Source organism: Plutella xylostella, chromosome 26, assembly GCF_932276165.1.
Source record: "Plutella xylostella chromosome 26, ilPluXylo3.1, whole genome shotgun sequence".
Lineage (NCBI taxonomy): Eukaryota > Metazoa > Arthropoda > Insecta > Lepidoptera > Plutellidae > Plutella > Plutella xylostella.
Window position 1 is genome coordinate 2,987,258 of NC_064006.1, and position 24,877 is coordinate 3,012,134.

The 24,877-nt window shown below is 35.4% G+C and overlaps 1 protein-coding gene across 1 annotated transcript in view; it reads right to left on the bottom strand.

Annotated features, from left to right (window-relative positions):
- Nucleotides 1–14,378, bottom strand: part of LOC105390486 (dopamine receptor 1) — a 108,347-nt gene extending 93,969 nt beyond the window's left edge. Inside the window, exon 1 of the mRNA XM_048630452.1 lies at nt 13,939–14,378. The gene's annotated coding sequence lies outside the window, so the exon portion shown is untranslated. The remainder of the gene's footprint in view (nt 1–13,938) is intronic.
- Nucleotides 14,379–24,877: the final 10,499 nt, after the last annotated feature.

Consider the following 24,877-nt stretch of genomic DNA (forward strand, 5'->3'; position numbering starts at 1 on the left):
AAAAAACTTAAAAAAAAAATATCTTAGAAATGGTTAAGTTTCGGATAATGCATTATAGGGTTCAATCGACTGGAAATGCCTTCCTCTATGACCTCCTGAAAGGATCAGGTCTTTTTACCAATAACCCTGTATAGGTAAAGATCGGTGGTTTGTCTGTCCCCTTTTAATAATTTATTATTACTTTTACAAATAGCCTTAAAAATATGCAGTCGAGAATAGCTTCCTTTTACTAGACTTGATACTAAAGAAATTCAATAACTTTACAAGTTTACCATCCTACTTTAAGTTCTCGCGACAAGCGCTTAAGAAAATGCTCTTTGTGAACTAAGACCTAGTAATAAACATTAGTGTTTAACTTGGGACCTAACTTTCAGAATGATCTAGCCTAGCAGCGCGGCGTAGTTAATGTGCATTATGCATAATCTTCAGACTTGGAAATTGTGTTGCCCGGATAGTGTTGTTGTGTATTTAGTCCTTGTCAGAGTTGCATTGAAATAAAAGAGGTCTTAATATTGTCATTAACGATATTTTAATAATACAATCTAGATAGACTAGACCACAAAAGAAACGTCTCGAAAAAAAGGTATAACACCACTTTTACCACTTATGTCTTGTTTTACATACTAATGCTTCGTTAGGTTGAACTTAAAACGGTTTGACAGGAAACAAAATGCGGTTAGTTTTCTGCTTTGTTTTTTTATGTGACACCATCTTGTTTACATTTAAAAAAATGCTTCAACGCGGCGCAACGTTGCTACGTCGACGTCGTAGCAACGCGACGCTACGTTGCTACGTCGCCGTCGTAGCAATATGTTACGGCGCTACGGCAATCCGTAGTACTTAATTACTTTCATGGTACGGTCAGCTGCATAAGTAGCTATACACTTTTGTACCTTGTCATATTTACTACATAACAAACCGTCAATGTTTGAATAGGCAGTTAGTGAGTTTAACAAGGTACAAAAGTGTACAGCTACTTATGCAGCTGATTGAAGGCAGGAATTAGGATCTTTTTGTATATACCATTGAAAGTATGACTTGAACCGAACAGGGAGATAAATAATATTCGGTATGTCTCAGTTCTAAGTATTGTTGCGCTCCTTTACAGAGGATTATGTCCAGCTGTGAATGATTAAGTGCTGGTTGATGATAATTGTGAAGAAATTATTGCTTTAAAAAACAATGATAGTCGCTGGTATTTTCCACAGAGAAATTATTTTATTTTTGTTATTAAATTTTAATTTTTCTCAAAGAACTAAATTTTGTATTGGAATTGCTACAAACTATTATTTATTTATTCTCTTTATCTTCTTATTGTAAACATCTGGAATAGTAGTTTCTCATTGAAAGCGAACAAATACCTATGTATTGTATTTAAAGAAGAGTAAGTAATTTAACTTTGAATTAGAAAACTAGTTACCAACCTTCTTCTTTATGTTTAATAAATACCTACCGAGAAAAAAGATATAGGCACTTATAACCATGAGAGATCTGTATGGCGTTCCATTTTTATGATAAACTAGCTGTTCCCGCGCGCTTCGCTTCGCCTTAAAAAGTTTTCCCGTGGGAATTCCGGGATAAAAAGTATGTTGTTGTGTGTTCTTTCTCAGGGTCTAGACTATATGTATACCAAATTTCATTTAAATCCGTATCCGTTTTGGCGTGTAAATAAATGAACACATAAAATGAAATGTTTATAAGTAATATAAAAAATAAAAGCCTCCAATTCAACAATGAAGAGTACAAATTTATTGTTTTTAAAGCTCTCCGGATTATACGCGTGCAGTTACAAATTAATGCAGCTTCGCTTTTAATCCCATATCTCTGTTTGTATACAGAATGTTCCAAAAAGGTATAGTAAGAGGAAAAGTCATTCTGAACAACTTTTGTTAGTTCTAGTCTATTGAAATATCGTAAATAAATGGGTTGTTTACATTGAGCGCCAGATTTATCCTTCGGCTTACTATACGACTTTTGCAACATCTTGTATATTGTAAGTTCATATTTTTATTTTAAAATAGCAGCCAGGTGGGTACATATTGTTTAACGACAAGTTAATTTAAGTTTGTAACTGAGCCCAATTGCGAAATAATACCCACAAAGGACAATCAAATCTGCCAACAACATTCACAATCAATTTGACATGACAAAACTTTAGGGTAAACCACAATCGTAGTATGGCAACACTATCAGGAGTGAAGTTAGCAACTCTTGCGCTTAGTTCGGTCTGTGCCTAACTTCAGTCTGAAGTTTCGCCAAGTCAATTTATTTACATATACCACCCGCAGGGCCCTTCACTCCGTTAAAAGTTGTGGAAATATAGTTTGTTTTTGAAGGTTATCCTGTACTATATTTAACACCGTCGTCGGTTTGACTTAAAAGATTTGCAACTGAAATTAGCGGCCCCACTATAATGTCTATAATACACAAAATTTTAATCCGTATTACCACTGTACTTGTTATCTATGGTATTCATCTTCTTATGGTGCCTCTCCATCATTGGAGGTTGGCAGTCAGCTCTTTGCAGCGTTCTCTATTCCTGGCTGTTTTAAATAATTCTTCCACGGTTTTTATCTATGGTATTGCCTACCGTAATAAAAATACTATTTCAATTTAAAGGCAGTCGAGTGGTTTAGTCATTCTACTCATCATTTCTATCGACCAATGATTGAATCAGCTTTTCAGAATCTCAGAACTTAACAGTAATCCTTGTACCCTCTTAACCTATTACCCACCTTTTATCCAAGAACCTTTCTATAAACTTGTTATTCAATTTGTAAATTCTTTCCCTCTTAGAAATAAACCACGAGACTCAGTCAGCAAATATGTTGTGGATCGCTGATGAAATAGCTAAAGCTACGGGAAAATTCCGAAACTTCTACACTAACCAAATACCAATAGTTACTTCAGACCCTCTAGTACGGGTTTTGCTATTTATGAAAACGAAAAAAGTTTACGTTTTCTTCTTTCATCTGCACACATTATTTGTCAAAAGTTTCATGATAGTTTCCATTAGAGGCGCCACTTAGTATTCGAGAAAACGTAAACTTTTATAGTTTTCGACAAACTATCAAACCTGTACTAGAGTACCAGGCTAACATGTTTCAGTCAATTCACAGTTTTGGCCTCTACGCTCTTAAAAGTTTTATACTCATATAAAATCTATGCTGATGAATCTATTTTAAAAGTTGCAATTTTATAGAACGCTGATATGTGGCAGAGGGATTTTGGACAAAGAACCGATCACTATCACCGAATACCTATAAAGTTTGCAAAGTGGGATAGTACTTTAATCGAAATATAAGAAGGTCAGTAAGGTGGCCACTCTCAACAAAAAAATTCTATGGCTCTAGGAAATACGCGAAAAAATACAGGTGAACTGGTCTGGACTGATAAACAACCAAACTATGATTTAATATTTAAAACTGAGTGAATTGGGGTAGCGGGCGCCACAACATAAAATATTTATTGTCCTCCAAATGTATTAAATTAACGTGGTGAAGTTATTTTGGTTAACATTATAATTATTTATTATAATGGTAAGTACAGTACATTTTGAGTGATTTCCGTACCTCAGAGGTAGATAATAATACAATTCTCAATTTTCAAAACTTTTATTTTAATGTAGGTATTAAGTTCTATTAGGTACGCACATCCAATTTTGTAAGAGTAAAAAGAGAATCTTCTAATAAGTGGCCTTATTATTGGGTACCTCTGATGTACTTAGCGATTTAATTTGCATCTTCTATATCGTGTGTCCTATTTAGAAATAATGTACATACATATTTTAATCACATCCCATTTCTGTAATCCTTATAAATAAGAACAATATTACCTTTTCCCCTCAGCTTCCTCTTAAATAAACATAAACAAGTTTTGAAATCCTTGTATCACGCATCCCAAATGTTCGACTAACAAGATCAATGTTTGTGATATGCAAACTGCGGGGGAGCAATATGATATTCTGTATGCGATACAGCTTAGAAATCAGAGTTTCATTTGCAAATTTTCGATAGGTAAATACTTTACGCATACTGGCGGATTTATTGCTAAAAAGATTTTTCTACCAGCCAACCTTTGACTAGTGGTGATCGGTTGTATGAAAGTAATTGTACGAGAGAACCAAAAACACTGAAGGATTTGAAAACATAGGTACATAATTTGCATAAAAAGGCGGACTAATTGCAAAAAGATAATTCTACCAGCCAACTTTTGATTGGTTGTGATCGGTTGTATGAAAGTAATCCCATAATATGTACTTAATACTATACTGCAACAACAACCATACCTAGGTTTTTTAAAATGCCCTATGTGGAATTTCTTTCGCCGCGAGCGAGTAACCCTCAGTGAAGATCGCTCCACTTAGATCATTTACCCATTTCCCGCTCATTACCCTTTCGCAGTGGGAGGGGGCTACCACCAGAGACGAGCGGTGCAAGGATGCGTTAATGTGTCTGATGATAGTCTACCTACTATTCTCCTTTTTGCAACATACAGGGTGTTAAAGCCGAAAGAGGGTGACTCAAGTGGTCATTTTTTTTTCGTGAACTCCCAAAAACTTGTAGAACAAAAGTTGTTCAGAATGACCCCCTGAGTCACCCCTTTTCGGCTTAGTATACACTTTTTGCAACAACCTGTATATAAATAACATTTAATATTCGGTAAATTAAGAATTGCACAGTTCCAAATCTAGAATATGTTGCTCAGAAGCTTTGACAAACCCTCCAAGTAGGCTCGTATTTTTTTAATTAGTTCGATTAGAAGATTTATAATTTATTAATTGGTACAATGGTTATTGTCATTAGGTGGAACTTAAAACGTTGATCTCGGTTTGACTGTAAACAAAATTCGGATACAATTTTGCTTTCCACTCCATCTTGTTCGTAATGTTTATCAAAGCTCAAAAGCAAAATAAAACCGGCTATGAAAGATACAGAATACTACCGCTTTCAGTGTGGAGGGAAAATATAAAAAAAAAACCTTTTTTATGTTCAAATTGGCGAGAAATTGAACTATTTTCTGTTACTATTGATATTTGAGCATTGGCTTTATATTCCAATTTTTAATTGAAAAATCTGCAGCTCTAAAACTTTCAAACCAATTTTGCAACACCCTTTATACTATGCAAGACTCAGGTCTCTTCTCCTGTCTTATACCTGTTACAAAGCTTATCAAAACTGTTTTCACAAGTTATGAAATTTTAATACTCACCACCACTAGTTGCTGGCATGAGGTGTAATTTCTTAAGAACTTAATAACATTACCAAAGTTCATGCTTTTATTATACCACTACAGGTTGTTACACAAGTGAAATAGTCAGGTTATGATAGTAAATGGCTCAGTGGTAGGACTTTTAATTTATTTATATATTTAATATATTATATAAGTGTACAGAAGGTGGACTTAATGCTGAAAGCTTATTCTAGTAGGTACAGGAGAACCAGAGGAAAGGGGCAAAAAAAGTAGAAACTAAATACAGATTTTGTAATAGTACCTACCTACCCTAGTTTCAATAGTATGAATATCAAAATTATATTTAGTCCATGTTTTATAGTATGGAAATAATGTATAACAGTATAACAGTTATGTAGTAAAACGTATATTTATGTTTTTTCAATTAAACCACTTTACGCTTAGATAACCGGGATAAATTATTGGTTCGGTGCAGAGAAAAATGTTATAACTATTCAACATCACCATTCAATGGATTTCAATCATATTTGGACAGGTGCCAAAAATGAAAGCAATTAAAATTTGTTTCACAAATTGCTGAAAAATATTTTTAATTAAACCAGTCTTTTTTATGCAGTTATGACGCATAAAAATACATTTAATTATTATTATGACACAGACATAATTTTTTTATGAAGCCTACACGACCTATTTCTACATCTATAGGTGTCAGGAGTGCAAATCTGATTGATCTGATATTTATTTACACAAATCGTAAATTTTAAACATATGGAGGAGCGGAGGTGTTGCCACTCCTCCATTGAAAAGGGAGGATCCTCCGACCAAGCTGGGCGATTTAGCTTGGTGGGCAACTGCCCGACGGTTACATGTCGGGATTCTGTATATATACTGAGTAGCTGTAATTCTTAGATACCGCGATGTAGGATTTGGTATTTTGCTTTCACTCTTCCATGCCATCTGTTGGTCGTCCTTGATATCTCTTTGCTGGATCTATATCTTGACTTCTATGCTTGCGCGTATTCATTACAGATGTCGCCACATCACTCCCCCCCGAGACCGTAGGTCGATATTCTTCAGTGCTTCTGATACGTTTTGTTCACCAGGCCAGATTGCCGCTAGTCCGCCTTTCAGGACTATCTGCGGTCTTCATTCGCCGTAACCCCACTTCGTCTTCAACCGGGAGAGTTGACGCTCGATCGTACCGGCTTGAAGAGTAGTGCATGGTTAGGCGCGTGGCGATGTCCCCAATCCAGCTCCAACCGGGAGAGTTGACGTTCGATCGTACCGGCTTGAAGTGGACTGCAAGGATCGCTCTGCTACGACTGTTCCGGTGCGTTGCCCCAATGCTTCTTCGACCAGGAGAGGTGGACCCTGGACCGACGCTGCTACGGCTGGCCGAAGTGCACTGCAAGGTCGCTGCAGTCTGTCTGCTCGAGGGTGTGACCAGGCTCGCGCATTTCCGCTGCAAGCTGGTGGTCACGGTGCCCATGGAATCTGCAAGCTGGTTGACTCGGGTGGCTGCTGAAGGATGCTGTGGGGGTGATGGTACTGCTGGACTTCATCTTGTAGCTGCTGGAAGGTCTGCTGATCGTCTGTGAGGTCATCGACATGGTGGAAGATGTTCTGCTGCTGCTGTTCTGCATGGTCATCATCAGGTCGTGTTCAGGTTGTAGGGGTCACCAATATGGAGGAGCGAAGGTGTTACCACTCCTTCCATTGGAAAGGGAGGATCCTCCGACCAAGCTGGGCGGTTTAGCTTGGTGGGCAACTGCCCGACGGTTACATGTCGGGATTCTGTATATATACTGAGTAGCTGTAATTCTTAGATACCGCGATGTAGGATTTGGTATTTTGCTTTCACTCTTCCATGCCATCTGTTGGTCGTCCTTGATATCTCTTTGCTGGATCTATATCTTGACTTCTATGCTTGCGCGTATTCATTACAGATGTCGCCACAAACAAATTTTCTCTTAAGAAAATAGAGTTATAAAAATGAAAAATTTCTGAATGTAGTAGAGTAAAAGTTATGACGAATACCGAGTTGTTGTGTTATATTTCGGATGTGCGTTTAACCTGGGACATCACGTATTGTTCTAATAACAGCACTTAAATTCCAGACTAAGGCCCATGCAGTATAGAAGGGCTGTTCAAACTTAATTGTTCATCGATAAACAGGGGAAGAGAGGATGTTGAATATCCACAAACTAACTTGCCCATTAGCACCATTAGCAAGACAAGTTCATAGTTACTTACCACTTGTTTAAATAGGACAACGAATTACAGAGGAGCGACTGGAAGTTTCGTTTTCGTGCCGCACTGTGGGCTTCAGACAAAGCGTTTTAAATTTTCAATAGGCTGAAAATTTTACGAAGATGATGCAAATTGTAGGCATTATTTAATCAGAAATAGGTCTATTTAGGTAATAATAATAATATATGAGGACATCTCACACACGGCCATCGGATTCCAAGCTAGGCAAACCCTGTTATGGGTATCGAACAGCTGATATAACTACACAGATTATTATATGTATACAAACATATTAACACCCAAGAACCGAGTACAAATATTTGTCTGTATTCAAAGTTAGTTAAAAATGTTGTTATTTTAATTTTATGTATTTAGCTCATTTAGAACAAAAAATGCCAAAAATAAACACTTAGTTCATTTTTACTATAAAGAACAATAAAATGAATACCCAGACAAGCTATTAAGATATCTACTTTTATGTACTGAAATTGTCTTCTGTCGTCCATAAAATTGGCTCCATTTGATATATGGACGATCAATTGAAATTGACTCTAATACAAATATACCTTTACAATGAACCGCTACAATTCTGTGTAAACCCGGCGAGATGAACCCTTATGTTTATTTATTTATGCTATTTTGTTCCAAAGTTACGCCATTTCTAAACTCATCTGTTTAATATTAAGGCTGATGGTAACTAGATCATCATCATCATCAGCCCATATTGTTGTTTTAGAAAAAAACAAGCTCTCATTAGCTTTTTTAAATTTGTATCGAAACAATCTCGTAATGTTAAATAAAAAAATTACAGACCACTTTAATTCAAATTCAGCGCACAAAATAGATGAAGTGTGGAAAATATTTTTACTCCTGAAACATAAAGATGGCCACAGCAGCGTGGCTTCGTTATACGAAACTTTTATTTCACCAGCTTAACCTGAATTTCAGGCTGTGAAGGCAGAAAACAGAGGAAGCGCAGGAAGCGAGCTCCAATATATAACCAGATTTTACTTTTTCATATCTTGTATAGGTTATTGCAAATAAAGTTGAAAAGAAGTTAAATTTTGCTCTATGACTTTTCTCGTAAGTGTAATTTTCTTTCTCCATAGAAAACTCTGTTGGTCACGTGACTTTTTCCTATAGGGATTTCTAAAAGTCGATGAACACTCTTGTTTATCTAAGCTCTGAGTTGTCCTTTGACTTACTACCTATATCACTTTTTCAACACCAAGTAGGCAGCTTCACCACTGCACTCTCAATCTTCTATGCTAAAGCTGAGATGCAAACTCAGAGACTACTTACGAGTCTACCTTTGGCTGCTAATACTCAGGCAAGTATGTTCGTTTGTTCACTTCAAAGCGACTTCGGTTTGTACAAAAGATTCAAGGAACAATGAATTTTAATAGACTGGGGTGCAAGAAAGGACCTCTCAAACATCTGTTAGAAACATGTTATTTGTTAAGCTAGCGACGCTGCTGGATTGTTAATTGCTAATGTTCGGTGGTGGTAACCCAACTGTCCCTTGTCTCTCTGTTGTCTCTTCCATCCAAAGGTTGTCTGGTAGAGATTTCTTTAAGCAATAAGACCGCCTTTTTGTACTATTTTATATATAAGTTGTGAAATTGTCATGTTTTCTTTAATGGTGCAAAATAAAGAGTATTCTATTCTATTCTGTTCCTTATACATTCGCACCCGACTGGCCGAGATACAAATCCATTCTATTATGTTTGTCACTGGCATGAGAAACAGAAGAATACTGATATTACCTATTCTATTTTGGTTTGCTTAAAAATAAGACCCCCCAACACATGTTTATAACTGCTCTTAAGTAAGTATACAAATGTTTGTTACAAAATATTGTCTATATTAAGAAATTTCTCTGGAAAACCGCGTAGCTTATTATGAGTAATTTCACGGAGTGCCTACGTGTCTCCCGAATGAAAAGATAATTGATTATGTAGCATCAATCATGTGCCGATGTGACGACGGTACAAAGGGGTGTTGCCAGTGTATTAGCTCGTGGGCGGCGCGAGTTTCAACTTTATCATATTCACTGTAAAGGTTTTTAAATCAGGACCATTTAGTTCGCGTGATTGGCTGGTTGTATCTGTTGAAATACTGATAAACGATACGGTTAGTGTAAGTCGCCAGGTGAAACGATTTGCAAAATCCCAATATGCAGAAAAATATGGCGCCTCTTTTGCATAAGTAAGCAAATAAATATACAGAGTGTTGCAAAAAGGGTATACTAAGCCGAAAGGGGGTGACTCAGGGGGTCAGTGTTCACAATGACCCCCTGAGTCACTTTCGGCTTAGTATACCCTTTTTGAAACACTCTGTATATGATAGTTCAAGAGTAAAAACTAAAAAAAACTAAGTATAAGTATATAGGTAGTTTTGGCATTTGCGTGTACATACTATCGCCATAGTTCAAGACAAGTGTAAAGTCTCAAAAAAACATTATTAGGTTTATACATTTATTTGCATTTAGGTACTAAAGAGATCACTGCCACCACAATGACATGTAATAGTATCTCCTGTAATGTATAGCCACAAACCGCAGCCGCTAAAATATCTTAGAACAGCTGATTCTGTTACTAAAAGTTCATGTAAGGTCTAAGGTACCTAATAGGTAATTTATCCAAATTTAACCTTTATACAGACATTGTTAAACACTTAGTTTTAGATTATTAAAAGCTTATGTATGTATGACAAGAGATACACATAATAAATAAATAAATATGTGAGGACATCTCACTCACGGCCATCCGACCCAAGCTAGGCAGAACCTGTGTTATGGGTGTATATACAGCTGATATATCTACACAAATACTTACTTACTAAATACATGCTATTACTTATCTTTAAGTTACATTTGTCTGTCACACGCCACCCGCCATACTGTTTGAAACAAACAACTTTAAAATAAACTACGAAACATTGTGGGCAGTTTTTATTTAATTTAACTTTTGCGTCGCGATCGCTACCCCACCAGTTCCCCAGTGGGGGGAAGTTGAGGCTATTGTGTCGGGGAAGCGTATCCAACTACCCATATCTAATTTAATAAATGCAAAAATGTGTTACGCATAGTTTATGGTACAGTTCTGCTTGACGACCACTCATGTTTTTAAAATATTAAAATTAAAACTATCTGATTTAACTGTATTTTTTTTAATTTCTCTTAGAATACCTGAGCCAAAATAATTTAGAAATAAATAAGGATGTCTTTACCTATTAAGACACTTATTACTTTTGCCCAGGTTCTCCCCTGGGAATGCCAAGTTAGGCACGACTTAAGTTTGGAATGCAGCGCATTGTTTTGCGAAATTGGCGTTGGGCATAACTTAAATTCATGCTTAGGTTATGAGAAACTGGCCCTTAGCAATCAAAATAATAATAAGCAGTAGGTATTAAAAGTTATTACAAAAGCTTAATAATGCAATCTCGTTTCAAATTTTAATGCTGTGAGCTGTAACTAATTTTATGCCCGCCATTTTGTTTTAGTAGCTATAAAAATATAACCTGCCTGCATGTTTGTTTCACTTCAATTTCATATTTTAGCGTTTTGAACTCAATCTAAGTTAAACCTCCATTAAAATAAATAATTCTAGGGATAATTCTATGAAACATTAATTTTGACGCCATTCTACTACTACTACAAACAACTTTAAACTCATATGTTTATCAACAGCTCTTTGTGTGTTGGCCTGTGAGTTGGAGGGAGTCCCACGCTACGGTTCAACAGGATCCTCTCCTCGAAAACACGTCTCTCAAATCCATTCCTAGGGCATTTTCACAGCTATCGGAAACTCTCTAGCATATTTGAAATGACATAAAAAACAAAACATTGCAATATTCCGGAAATAAACCATAAAACAATTTAATAAACTTCCTCTCATACGTCTCACACGCATTCCCAAACATATTATATTATGTAACAAACATTCTTCAATATTATATTCATCAAAGAGTTCATTTCATTCATAAATGTCTCACGTATAATTCGCTTCAGCGGGCAGAGAACAGAACATATCAAAAGAATAGATTGCTTATTCCACGATCGCCCTACGCCTTTGTAAAGCCGCGCTATACAGGGTGTTGCAAAAAGGGATATGCAGCATGGTATACCTAAGCCGTAGTTGTAGTAGCAGTAGTATATATAGATTTCGGCTTAGTATACCCTTTTTGCAACACGCTGTAGAGTTCGCACATACCGAGTGTTTGGAATCTACTCATCACTTCCTCACTGCTGGGCACGGGTCTCCTTCCAGAAAAGGGGTTTTAGGCCTAGTCCACCACGAGAAAGCTTGTGCCGAGAGACAGAAGATGCTACTCATAATGTAATCTTAAACTTACTTAATGTTTGTAATCTTGCTGTGTAACCTGTATGTGTTGTGTTAAGTAAATCAATAACTTATCTATCTATCAAACTAATGTGTAAACCTACGATATCCGAGTTTCTCTCGGACAACGCCGGTCAATCAGTGGAATCAGATCATGCTGTATTTTCATACGATTGGACTAGATACGAGCATATTCTAGAACCTCTTTAACCTCCTTGTCGACAGCTTCTTAAATAATAAAAACAAAAAAGGTCTACTATGTAGGTATTTGTTTACAACTAAAATATTTATATACTTTTGTGTTTTATAATATTACCTACTATAAAACTGGGTCGTTGTATTTTTTTCTGTATTATTAATTTATTATAGAATAATAATATGTTATCTAATATCGGGGAACTGGAATGCTTACAAAAATAACATGATTATTAAATAACTGCCGAGAAAATCAGCGTACATGTCAATCTCCTAGAACATAATGTTGCCTGGTAGCTTTTTGCGATAAGGCCGCCTTTATCATATTGTATTTATTTAATCTTATGTATTTTGTACAATAATCAAGTTATACCACTACCTCTACTAAAGATACATACGTTGTACTAGTACATACCTACTTAAAGCATTATCGATGTTAGAATTAACATACCTAGGTACCTAAAAAATATGAATAACATAATAATTGCTCTACATAGTCTGGCTTTTATTTAATTTCTGACTTCAGTCTCTACTTGGAACTTGGCACGTTTCAAACACTTAATTCTAATAATAAAGGTCTGTAAAAAAGATCTATAATACATAAGTAGGTATAACCTACATACATAAATAATTGGTTTAATTACTTAACAAACGCAGATTATTATGCGAAATAATCAAAGAACCCAATCTAACAAATCATTTTAGGATGCTTTGGAAATTCGTTAGTAGATAACAATAATAATTTAAATTTAAAGAATGGTTTGAAGAAAAGTCTTACAATTTCTTTGAAATATTTAAGAAACTCAATAGAGACCTTTTTGTTTATAAATATATAATTAACAGATTGACTGTTAATTATATATTTATTTAATTTAAAATTTTCAATTATTTGTCGATAGTCTTAATAAAATTAATCTATAATTATGTTTTTCTGATAATTTCAGTGTTTATCATGATTGACTGAGGGACGTTTTTGGTTACTTTTTAACCACCTTCCAATTTAAAAGAAACAGCTTTTAGAGCCGTATAGCTTGTATATTACACTCACGGGCAATTAAAAGGTTCCACTGAAAAAAACTCAAAATTACTCCTCAACGGAAAACGCTAGCCTACTGACTCCTTCTGCAACTTTGAATTACATTTAACAGAGCATCAGGATATAACAAACAAAAATCAATAACATTTTTTTCAAATTTTTAATTTTTTTTTTTTTCTTAACCTCTATTGTCCCACTGCTGGGCAAAGGTCTCTCCCTGAACATTCCACTTATCCCTTTCTTGGGCCTGCTCACACCATTTTAAATTAAATGTTTGAAAAAATTTAGGTTGTTTGGTGTTAGCATTTTGTGAGTGGAACTTTTTCATTGCCCGGGAGTGTATTATATGCCATCATAGCTGAAAAGTCTTAAACCTGATTAAGCTATTTTGGTAAAATATTTTTTCGATGAAAGCAATGCATGGAAATACTTAGATATTTTTTTTATGAAAAAGCTTAACACATTGCATCTAGGTATTTGAAGATTATCATAATTTACAGTTTCATTAGGTATTTCTTGAACAGTTCTAGTTAATTTCAATGGGAAATAATAAGAGAACCTAACCATGATTCAGAATAATAAAATATGTTTTTATTTCTGTTTTGCTACTCTATTCTGGAGTAAAAAGCTCGTAAAAAGATAGCGAATAATCCTCATTAGTTGCTCTAACAATCCATCAACTTGTCTCTAGTTGATAAATATATTGGTGGTTAGTCCGATAGTGAGATAAGATTAGCTTTATGGGCTATTCATTATTTACAATGAGTTTTCTTAATATAAGTAGTAATACCGAAGTAGGTATTTACAATTTTGGTTACATTGAGCTTTTTTATCATACATAAGCTAAGTTACAGGTTATAGAAGTGTAACATTTGATTAAATAAAATCACACCATGATAAAACTATTTTACTAATAAATACCTGCATTCCATGAAAACTTTTTGCCGCCACAATCCAAACTTCAAACCGCCATAAAGGGCGAGCTTTTGTATTAAACTGCTTTCCGAATTCAAATATCCACTTTTTTATTACCGGCCAGCAGCAGCACAGAAACAAAAACAAAACACGCACTCACAGTTCGTAGAAGTATTTGAAAAAAGAATTCCGTTTGGAAATTTCGTAGTCGGCGCGGTGCGTTGTGAGCTCACTGGTCGCGCGCGCGGCAATTCCTGAACTGAGGTGGGCGCTCGGCTTTCAGTGAGGGCGGGATAAATACTGGCTGGAGACATTTCGGTTCGACGTATTGTCTATGATTTGTGTTCCGAAGTTTAGAACGGAGTTTTGGCTAGTAATTACGAGTCGGATTGAATAGATTTCTACCTCTAGTCTAGTTGGCTTTACTTTATGTATCAAAGGAAATTGTATTTGGTAATCTGTGTCTGTTCATAGGGTAAAGTTATGAACTGGTTATTAGAGATGTATTAAATGTAGCTACTTAACTGAAATACTTCTATTTTAAGGGTAAGTATGGTATAAATTCTAACAGATAAGTACGTAAGTAGTAAGTACAATAAAATTGGTAATTGTTTTTAGGTAAGTAATAGGTTAACTATAAGACATATACACAAAGAAAGACTAAGTTTGTTAAAACTTTATTGTATTCAGGTAGAGTAGACAATAATTGTCGTAATTAGATCTTTTTTATAATAAATGGGGAAACAATTTGTTGGCACCATAATTCATTAATAATAATTATTTTATTATAAAAAAGATCTAATCCATTTTTTTAATATACAAAAAGCTTTACCTAACACAAGATAATTTATCATTATGAAATGGCAACCAGGTGCTTCCTTTGTATTGTATATTTATAAGTATACACTGAATTAAGTACTGAAGAAACACAATTTGATTCCCGTACAAGCAAAATGTTCAGTTCTTGAATATAATTAAATTACTCATAGTAGTACTCATAGCCGCAACTGTACCATCTATGTTGTGGATTTCCTTTTGTAATTTTTCAGTTTACTTAGTTATTTATACTTTTATTGCACAATTTACAAAAGTACATGTAAAATCAGGTGGAGTTAATGCTAAGAGCAATCTCTACCAGTCAACCTGCAGGAGGTTCAGGAGCAGAAAGTAGGGAAGTGCAAAAAAATAACAAATTCATAATTACTTAGTAAGAATATTTGTATATGAGTTTGTGTGCCTGAAAGTATTATCTATGTATCTATGTAGGTATACATGCAGAAAGAAACCATAAATAATAATTAGGTAAGTAACTAATCAACATGATTAATAGCCGTTCGGAAACCGAGGGTTATGGTATCACTTTCGTGATTGGAGTTGCTAGCATGATAATGTTTGCTGTAGGCTACTGCAGGTGGTAAGTACATCTAGTTTGGATATAGACAGATAGATAGATAGAATATTCTTTATTTGTACACACACGTAAAATTAACTTACATTACTTAAATACTAACACATATGTACAAAAAAGGCGGTCTTATCGCTTAAAGCGATTTTTTCAAGTCAACCTTAAGGCGGAAGGATATTTCGATCAAAAAGGGGTGTACTAAAGAATTCTAAAGGAATAATAAAAATACTGATTTTGTTATATAAGTCCCTAACTACAAACTAAATCTATAAACTTACATGAAATTATAGTTTGGATATACTTCTAATTAATATGTGAGTCTCTCAATGAGACTATTAAGGGCCTGTTTGCCAATATCTGCATAATAGCTACCTGTGGCATAAAAGTTATCTAAGGATAAAAGAGATACCGTCGTGTATTTTATCTCACATTTACCCATTATCCAGACATTGTGAAACAGGCCCTAAAGGTGATAATTGGTAGCGTGAGCGGGTGACATGAGGTGACTGCCGATGCCGTCACGTCACTCTAGTTGCTATGGCTGTATTTATTTATACTTTTATTGCATAATTTAGAAAACTATATGTACATGTACAATCAGGTGGATTTAATGCTAAGAGCATTCTATACCGGTCAACCTGTAGGTATGTATAGATTGTATAGTTCATCTATAGAGTCATGAAAACGGAAATGTATCCTAAGAAATTGTTTAAGCCGATATTTATTTATTTTCGCACAAATCTGTTAAAAAGAAAGAAAGAAATAGTTTTTTCGCCGTCAAGAATACACAACATGGAAAAACACAGTATACCAAAAATAGATTTTCAGTCTGCATTTAATTTTTAACTTGTAATTAACCTTTATGACACCTATTGAATCTTAGAATTGAGCTATTTCCGTCAGGGTGACTCATAACCTTTTTTGTAACTATACCAATGTATCTACATTTAAGGGTCACTTTTACCAAACGCTAAACGTATTTAAAATTGTATTTAAGTCATATTTTAAATTCATTTTGTACCAACTGGCACACGTTTGACAGGCTACTAAATACGTTTAGCGGTTGGTGAAATTCCACCTAAATTATGACAAAATGTAACGTTCAAAAACTTATAGCGGCAATGCACCTCCGCCTACCCCCGTCGGGACTCGTTAATGCAAGGCGTGACACTTTATAACATTGTATCAGACAACGTAATTCACAATTTCAATCTCACCCTGTAAAGCCTGTTTGTCTCTTGAGAGCGTTCAGCGCCGCCCCCTGTATAACCGGGGTCATAGAAGTTGGGCTTAAAATTTTAAAATTAATAGGTACTTACTTAGGTATTTTTAATTTTCGAGAAACGGATGTAAAAAAGGGGTACTTAAGTCGCAAGAGAGTCATTCTGAACGTTAGTTCTAAAACAATGCTTTTTTATATGCATTTTGATGGTCACAATTACATTTTATGATAGGAAGTTGATTGTTTTTTCACGAATTTCTAAAACTTGTATATTACAAGTTGTTGACAAGGTAACTCACCAAATTTCTACTTACTATAACAGTTTTGCAACATTCTGTATAATTACACAACTTAAGAATAAAAAGGTATATTATTGTTGCTCTTACTAACACAATTGGGCCTAACCCCCTTATTCATGAAAAAGTTAGTGGACGCTTTAGCTATTGAACTGTTTTGTCAAAACGCTAACGCTAACGCAAAGCGCAAAGCGCAAAGCAAAGTGTTAGCGTTTTGACAAAACAGTTCAATAGCTAAAGCGTCCACTAACTTTTTTTATGAATAAGGGGGTAAGTTGTCAATTCAAATAAATAAATTATTATTATTATGCAAAATTAAAAATGGATTCCGCTATTGTTCTACCAACATCTTTTCAGTTGATTCATTTTATAGTCTTGGCATTTATTTACATTGGTAATTTTGTCCAAATTCGAATGAAATTCATACCTGTAGAGAATTTATGTTTTGTCGAAATAAACTGAAGTTTTTTGGGGCAATCTTCTATGGTTCAGGTTAGACTTGAAGGTAGGTCTACTATCGATTATTCATTTCCTTACCTCTTGCTTTGAATGTTGGGACACTTTGAGAATCCTATTATTGTAGGTATCTCTAGCTTATTATTTAATAAATACTTCCATTTAGAAAACTTTCATTAACAGGTTTAACAGCTGCTGTTTCACAAATTTGTTATCTCGATTCGTTATAAATACGGCGCTTTGATTAAACGACTTTATCGAAGTCGATAACAAAACCGTGCCGCGGGATCAGATCAATAGAAGAGTAGGAGGAGGAGCGACCACAGTGACAAACCCTATTCCAACTAGTGTTTAGCACCACCACACTAAGAAGAAGAACCGACCTGAAAACGCTGAGTTGTACTCAATAGGGCACCTGTATCGATTCTTCGGCCTCAGCACCTTATGTGCTAACAAACCTATATACCTATGTATATGTAGGTACATAGAGTGCAGCTGGGTGCTGCGGCTTTAGCTCACAACTTCTATGTACGAGAATGTTGTTGGTGGGTAATACAGATTGGAATTTTATCAGTGCATCATCGGCAAGTCAAATTCAAGTTTATATGTGTTATGTTCGGTGGTGGTAACCCCACTGAAATCTCAATATCAAATACTAAATATGTCTCATTTAAATTTAAATGAACTGTAGAGGTATGAAGCAGGGCTAGAAGTCTACAGACTTTGGGCGCAGGAAACAGCAATTGCAACCAAATTTTGTATTTCGCTGCACCTTTTCTCATTATTTTCTAATAAAGCAGTAAAGCAATAAAGTATCGAATAAGAGCAGGTGTTAGCTCGGATGCGGTTCGGTTAATTGTTTTGTATTAATTTATATAAATCAATTATCTCTTGGGCATGTTGTATCTGTCTAAATAAGGTGTAAAAAACGCAAAATATGTTTTTAAGAGTTTGGTAAGTTTTTTCTTAGCTGTTTAAGCGTCATTTCTATTTCGACCAGGTGTTAGCTCGGATACGGTTCGGTAACTTTGTATTAATTTATATAAATCTGAAGGTTTACCTACTGATTGGCGTTCTTTCAGTAATCCCCTGGGCATGTTGTATCTGCTGTTAGTAAGGACAACGAAAAAGCTTCGTGGGATATTGTGCAAGGCGCGCCCCAAATGTCGCCATATTGGTCATATAGGTACTTCTGGGTGATACAAGTCCGGTAAATCTAAAACATATATAATATATAAACTTCGTAAATTTCTATAAATATATATAAATATAAACACTCACACCTTGTACTAATGCACTCCCTTGCGGGGTAGGCAGAGGTGCATTGCTGCACCCACTTTAATTTTCGCTAGTGTTTATGTTAGTCCCAATGTAATAGGGGGCGGGCCTATTACCATTTTACGGGCACATCCAAGACCCGAGAACAAATATCTGTGTTTAAACAAAGTCCGCCCCGGCCGGAAATCGAACCCGGGACCTTCGGCACAAGAGTCAGCGTTGCTAACCGCTACGCCATCCGGTCGTCTATTTCGTAAATTTCTATTGCACCATAATCTTGTCATACTAATTTTGACGACGTAAAAATTACGCACCTTTAAGTGGATAAATAAATACGTTTATACCTACCTCATATGAGAAGGATAAGCCAGCGCGTTCTTCTAAGTAGGACAAAGGGAACCTCTTTATTAATTTTTAAATTGATCGCTGTGAGTTGTTTAACGAAAATTTTATATGCTAAAGTTCAAATCTAAAATAATGTGTGATAGTGGTTGGTGCTACGGTAGCTGTTTACAAGTGTGTAGCAAAAGTGGTTTACTTCGCACAGGCAATGATAAAGTTCCACCCGCCATTGATATTCCATATTATAATATATTTATCATTTGAACATTTTCAGCTTAGAACTTATTCATTCCAACACCCTGTATAAATCTCCAACTAGTGGTTAAAAAGCCCTTGGTAAACACAAATCGTCATCTAAACAACATACTCATTTAGACATTAAATTAAAACATGGTCGCCGCATTAAACAACGAACAAAGCCGCTTGCAAACTTCTTAAGAGCTTGAAAGCAAAATTTCGCGTATTTTTCCACAAAGCCAGAACAAACTCCACTAACAATGTAGTTTGAGATACAGGGTGTTCACTGTAAGTTTACGATCAAGTACGTTATATTTATATCACTGTCATGAAATTTCTACTTCAAAGACATTAAAATACCTCTAGTGGAAAGGACCCAAGATTTATAAGTACATTCATATTTTGAATTTGGAATTTAAAACGCCCCTATTAGTAAAATTTCTGAGTATTAGTTTTAATGAAAGCGCTAATAGTTATTATAAAAGGGATAACGATTTAGTTTTAATTGCATAAAATAAACAGGGTTACAACAGCTGTTACACTATATAATTATGTATGTTATATAGTTATTTTATATATATATAAATATTATTTACGAGATAGCTCACTAATATCTGCCCTAAGCTTCATAGAGCTTTTTGACACTTTACAATAGGTTTAAAATTGACGTTATGATATACGATTTTCAACTTTTTGATTGACATAAAGGGTCGAAACTCGTGTGTTTCAAAGTCAATTTTAAGCTTGTTGTAAATTTACAATACGGTCTATGAACAACTTTTTTTGGGTTGTTACCCTGAGTGTTCTTAGCTATATTCTATCATTATATACTATTACATAATTATATCAAACTAGCAGTTCCCGCGAGCTTGGCTTCGCCTTAAAAAGTTTTCCCGTGAGAATTCCGGGATAAAAAGTAGCCTATGTTCTTTCTCAGGGTCTAGACCATATGTATACCAAATTTCATTCAAATCCGTTCAGTAGTTTTGGCGTGAAAGAGTAACAGACAGACAGACAGACAGACAGACACACAGAGAGAGAGATAGTAAGGATTAAATTAAATAAAAAATATGACGTAACTTGTGAAGCTCTAAATTAAAAGGTATTCATCATCATCACGACCCATTACGTCCCCACTGCTGGAGCACGGGTCTCCTTCCAATGAAAAGGTATTAATTAACATTATTTAAAGATTAATTCATGAAATCCCGGTATGTTCCAATGAATTATTTTCAATTGAAGAATTTACGTGCAATAATTACACCACCTGCTCTTACGGTGAAAAAAAAACATTGGGACGAATATAAATATAAATAGGGTAACGTAACGTACCTTGGGACGCTTGTACCTCGGGACATTGATTGTATTTTAAAAACCGGTTAAATAAACACATTAAAATTCTACCCTAGGTATAGTATTTTACTCGCTTGGCAAAACTAGTGAGTCTCGTGATCATACCAGCATCGAGTGTTTGTTGAAGACGATATGAAGTTTTTTGGAGTCAAAAGTAGCTTTTGTATAGTTTTTTGTGTTGCTTTATCTCATTGAGGCATGCTCAAAATAAAGACATGGATGTCACGTATAACTTTTCAGTTATTTAATTTTATGACATGGCAATTATCTGAAAGATTCCTATTAATTAAAAATAAAGATATTTAAATTTTGGTTAAATATTGCTTTTTTGTACCTTGGGACACGATTAAATTTGTACCTTGGGACACTGTTTCCTATGGCTTTGTACTATGGAAAATGCAAACATCTAAATAACGCCTTATATATCTGTTCTTATTAGTGCCAGAGTGAAACTAGACAGAAGAGAGATGCAGTAAATCAATAAGAACAGAGATATAAGGTGTTATTTAGAAGTTTGCATTTTCCATAGTACAAAGCTATAGGAAACAGTGTCCCAAGGTACAAACGTGTAACGTACCTTGGGTCAAAACAAGCCTTTTTACGTTTATATTAATTTAATAAAATCTGGCCACACTAAAGCTTTAGCACAAATACTAGTGATAATAGATTATATATCCTACCGAATAAAGAAAATTTCACATTAATATCTTAGTTGTACGCTGCGATAGCTTCATTCAAAGTTGGGGTAGTCGAAAATGTCCCTAGGTACGTTACGTTACCCTACATATGTGGGGACATCTCACACACGGCCATTCGACCGCGAACTAGGCGGAACCTGTGATATGGGTGTCGGACAGCTGATATATCTACACAAATACATAGATACATATTCAATAGATAAACTATAACTTAGTCACAAGGCAAACACAAAATATGCTCATTACACACATTTTTGGGCACTCTGGGCTGGATTCGAACTTCACTACCGCCTTAGCTACGTCTAGATGCCCTAAGTGCGTGGTACTCATTCCAAAACGACAATACGGCTCGTAACCTATTAGTTATTAGAAACAATTTGTCACACGACTTAACAGTAAAAAGTACCTACTACATTTTTTCAGAATTCGTATTCCTTTGAATTTTCAGGTAGAAATAAAATTGGTTCAGGCTTAAAATAGACTCGTCCAGAGAGGGCTATCATACGATGTATAAAATTAGTTGAAGGTCGCGAAACCTAAGTATTTCATCCGAATAATCATTCATAGACATAACATTTTATCTCGCAAATTAACTGAACCTTAAATAATAGGGTAAGTCTAAGTAGGTATACGATATGTATCTATTTTTATAATGAAACACATGACTAAATATGCAGCGCTTATACCTATAATATGTAGTAGAGTAAGCGACGCAGCTCCGGGTTTGAATTCCGGTCGGGCAGTAATGCATTTTCATTTCATAAAGTCAAAACATTTCAAATACAGCCACTATTAATTAGCTTGTTAGAAAGATGAAATAAATAAAACACTCTGTACTCGGCTTTACTTATGTAAACCTCGTTTTAGCTAAGATGATTCCTGTGACGTTATGGTTTTATTTTGTTTATAGCCTTTGTATAAGTCGTATCCAATAAAATATAATTAATTGACATAGGTTTCGCAATAGTATCTGTGCGTGATTCGGAAAGAATTATGATGGGATCTTAGATGAAACGAGGTATAAAGTATTTATTTTTTATTTATTTATAAACACTTTATTGTATAATGATAAAAACAGTTACAAAAAGTAACTTTCAGTTTCAGAAAAGAACTTTACGCTAATTTCGACCTTTAAATGTACTGCTGCCTTGCTTTCACAGTATACGGATAGAAAGATACAGACATAGATTTAATGCCGACACTACCTTAAAGTTCCTTTCTGCAACTCGCCATCTGGCTCCCCATCGTGAACTGGTTTTGACAACGATTGTCAGATTCAAATTGATACTAGTTTCTTCGTAAATGTTACTTCGTTTGGCCTTTGCAAGGGCCTCTGTCCGCGGCCTTCTTCATATTACTATAGCTTACCTTAGTTGAATTGTATAAGTGAGTGTGTTTAGCAACACCATCACGGGCGGCAGTGTGGCGCTCTGAAGACGCCACCGTTTGCTAAGCGACTTGTTTGTGCTTTTTACAAAAGCCACCGGCTTAAATTGTTTAGATACCAAAGACGGCCGAATGGCGTAGTGGTTAGTGACCCTGACTACTGAGCCGATGGTCCCGGGTTCGATTCCCGGCTGGGGCAGATATTGGTTTAAACACAGATATTTGTTCTCGGGTCTTGGATGTGCCCGTAAAATGGCAATGGGCCCGCCCCCTATTACATTGGGACTAACATAACACTCTGGCGAAAAGTGGGTGCAGCAATGCACCTCTGCCTACCCCGCAAGGGAGTACATTAGTACAAGGCGTGAGTGCGTGTTTTTTTTTTTTTTAGATACCCATGGGTGAAGCTCGAGTGCTAAATAATGGGTTTATCCGAGGTAAAGGTGCTTGTATTAGGAATACGATGAATGTAAAAATATTCTCGCGAGCAATGCATAAAGCAATGCGGTGACATAGCACCAAAGTACTCCTACGGACAACCTAGCTTAACGACATTTTATACGTGGAACTTTTTCATTGCTTGCTAGTGTAAAATTATGAATGACAAATGGCTTCTTCTAATAATCGCCTTCAACAAGGGAGGTAAATATCATAACACGTTTCTTTTGTTATTTTTATAATGCTATGCCAAAACGTATATTCATCGTTAATTCACCATTGAGATAACAGATGAAAAAAATTCTTGCAGAATCACTTACCAATACCTTGTGAACTACACAAATACACTTACATTCAACATGCTAAGCACGGACGGTCTTTCCGGTTGAATCCTGAAGGGACACTACTATGTTCGGTCGACGCGTATTTACACAACTAAATGAGCTACAACAAGCTACACACCCAGCTGGCAGCATTCGATAGGTCTATTGGAGGACCGATGGGGTAAACGTGTTCTGGAGTGAAGGCCGCGACTAGGCAAACGTAGTGTGGGACGCCCTCCGGCTAGATGGGGTGACGACTTGCGAAAGGTGGCTGGTTATGATTGGATGCGGAAAGCTAAAGATCGCATCCAGTGGCGTGCTTTGGGAGAGGCCTACGTCCAGCAGTGGACTGCTATAGGCTGATGATGATTGGACGATAGATTTACCAACGGCATGCTGGGGGTCATAGCAGGAAGAACGGATGGTAGCATATTGAAACATTGGGCACATTGGGTAAATATGGTACCTATTGGGGAAATTGTAAATACTTATTTATATGTTTGTAAATAGTAATATTTAATTATTTTCTGTTTAACGTAGCCCTAAGATTGTCTTTTTATTACACTAACATAGTTTTAGTTAAATTGTTACTAACAAAATATGGCTTTTGCTGAAATAAAAGTTTTATTATTATAGTAGTAGAGAATCGTGGTGGCGTAGCGGATAAGGTCTCGGCTTTCATTCGTGAGGCTTCGAATCCTGCCATGTACCAATGAATTCTTTATAAAAAAGTAATTTGAGGACGATTATACCACGTACTCTTTTTTTTTAATATATAATATAATTTAAAAAAAAAAGAAAAAAAAAAGTTTTCTTGTATAATGAGATACACGGCTGGGGGTTTTTAGTCGGTTAACGCCCGACACTACCTGGGTCCCAGGTGTCCATGTGGATTTTCCCCCAGCAGTGGAAAAAAAAAGAAAGATAAAAAAGAACAATATATATATTAAAGATAGAATATATAAACTAAAGACAAAATAAATATATATAAAAGATAATATATATAAACTAAACTTCCTTACCGAGTAGAAAGTAGATAAAAGAATTAAAAACTATCTCATAAAAATTACCACTTTTCAAAATACATAAAGTCTGTGGAGTAATAAACATTTATTTAAAAAAAAAAACCGTACTCTTACGGTGAAGGAAAACATCTTGAGGAAACCTGCACATCTAGCCAAAGTGCATGGTATTCATTCAAAAACGGCGATACGGCCCGGGAGTCGCGGAATATTCCACCAACAGCGACTAATAACTATCAACTATTTTCTCGCCCAAGAAATTATCATTGAGATGAAGTCGAGAGTGTCAATATCAGGGGCCCTCTGTGACTCTGTGCAATTTGTGCAAAGATGTTTTAAAAGAAATTATATAACTTAAGTACCTACCTATTTACTTATTTTATATGTACACCTATTCGTATCCGTTTATAGTTTAACCAATTATAGTGAGTCTGTCTGTCTGTACTGGCTGCATATTTTTGAACGGTATTTTAGGCATCCCATTTGGAA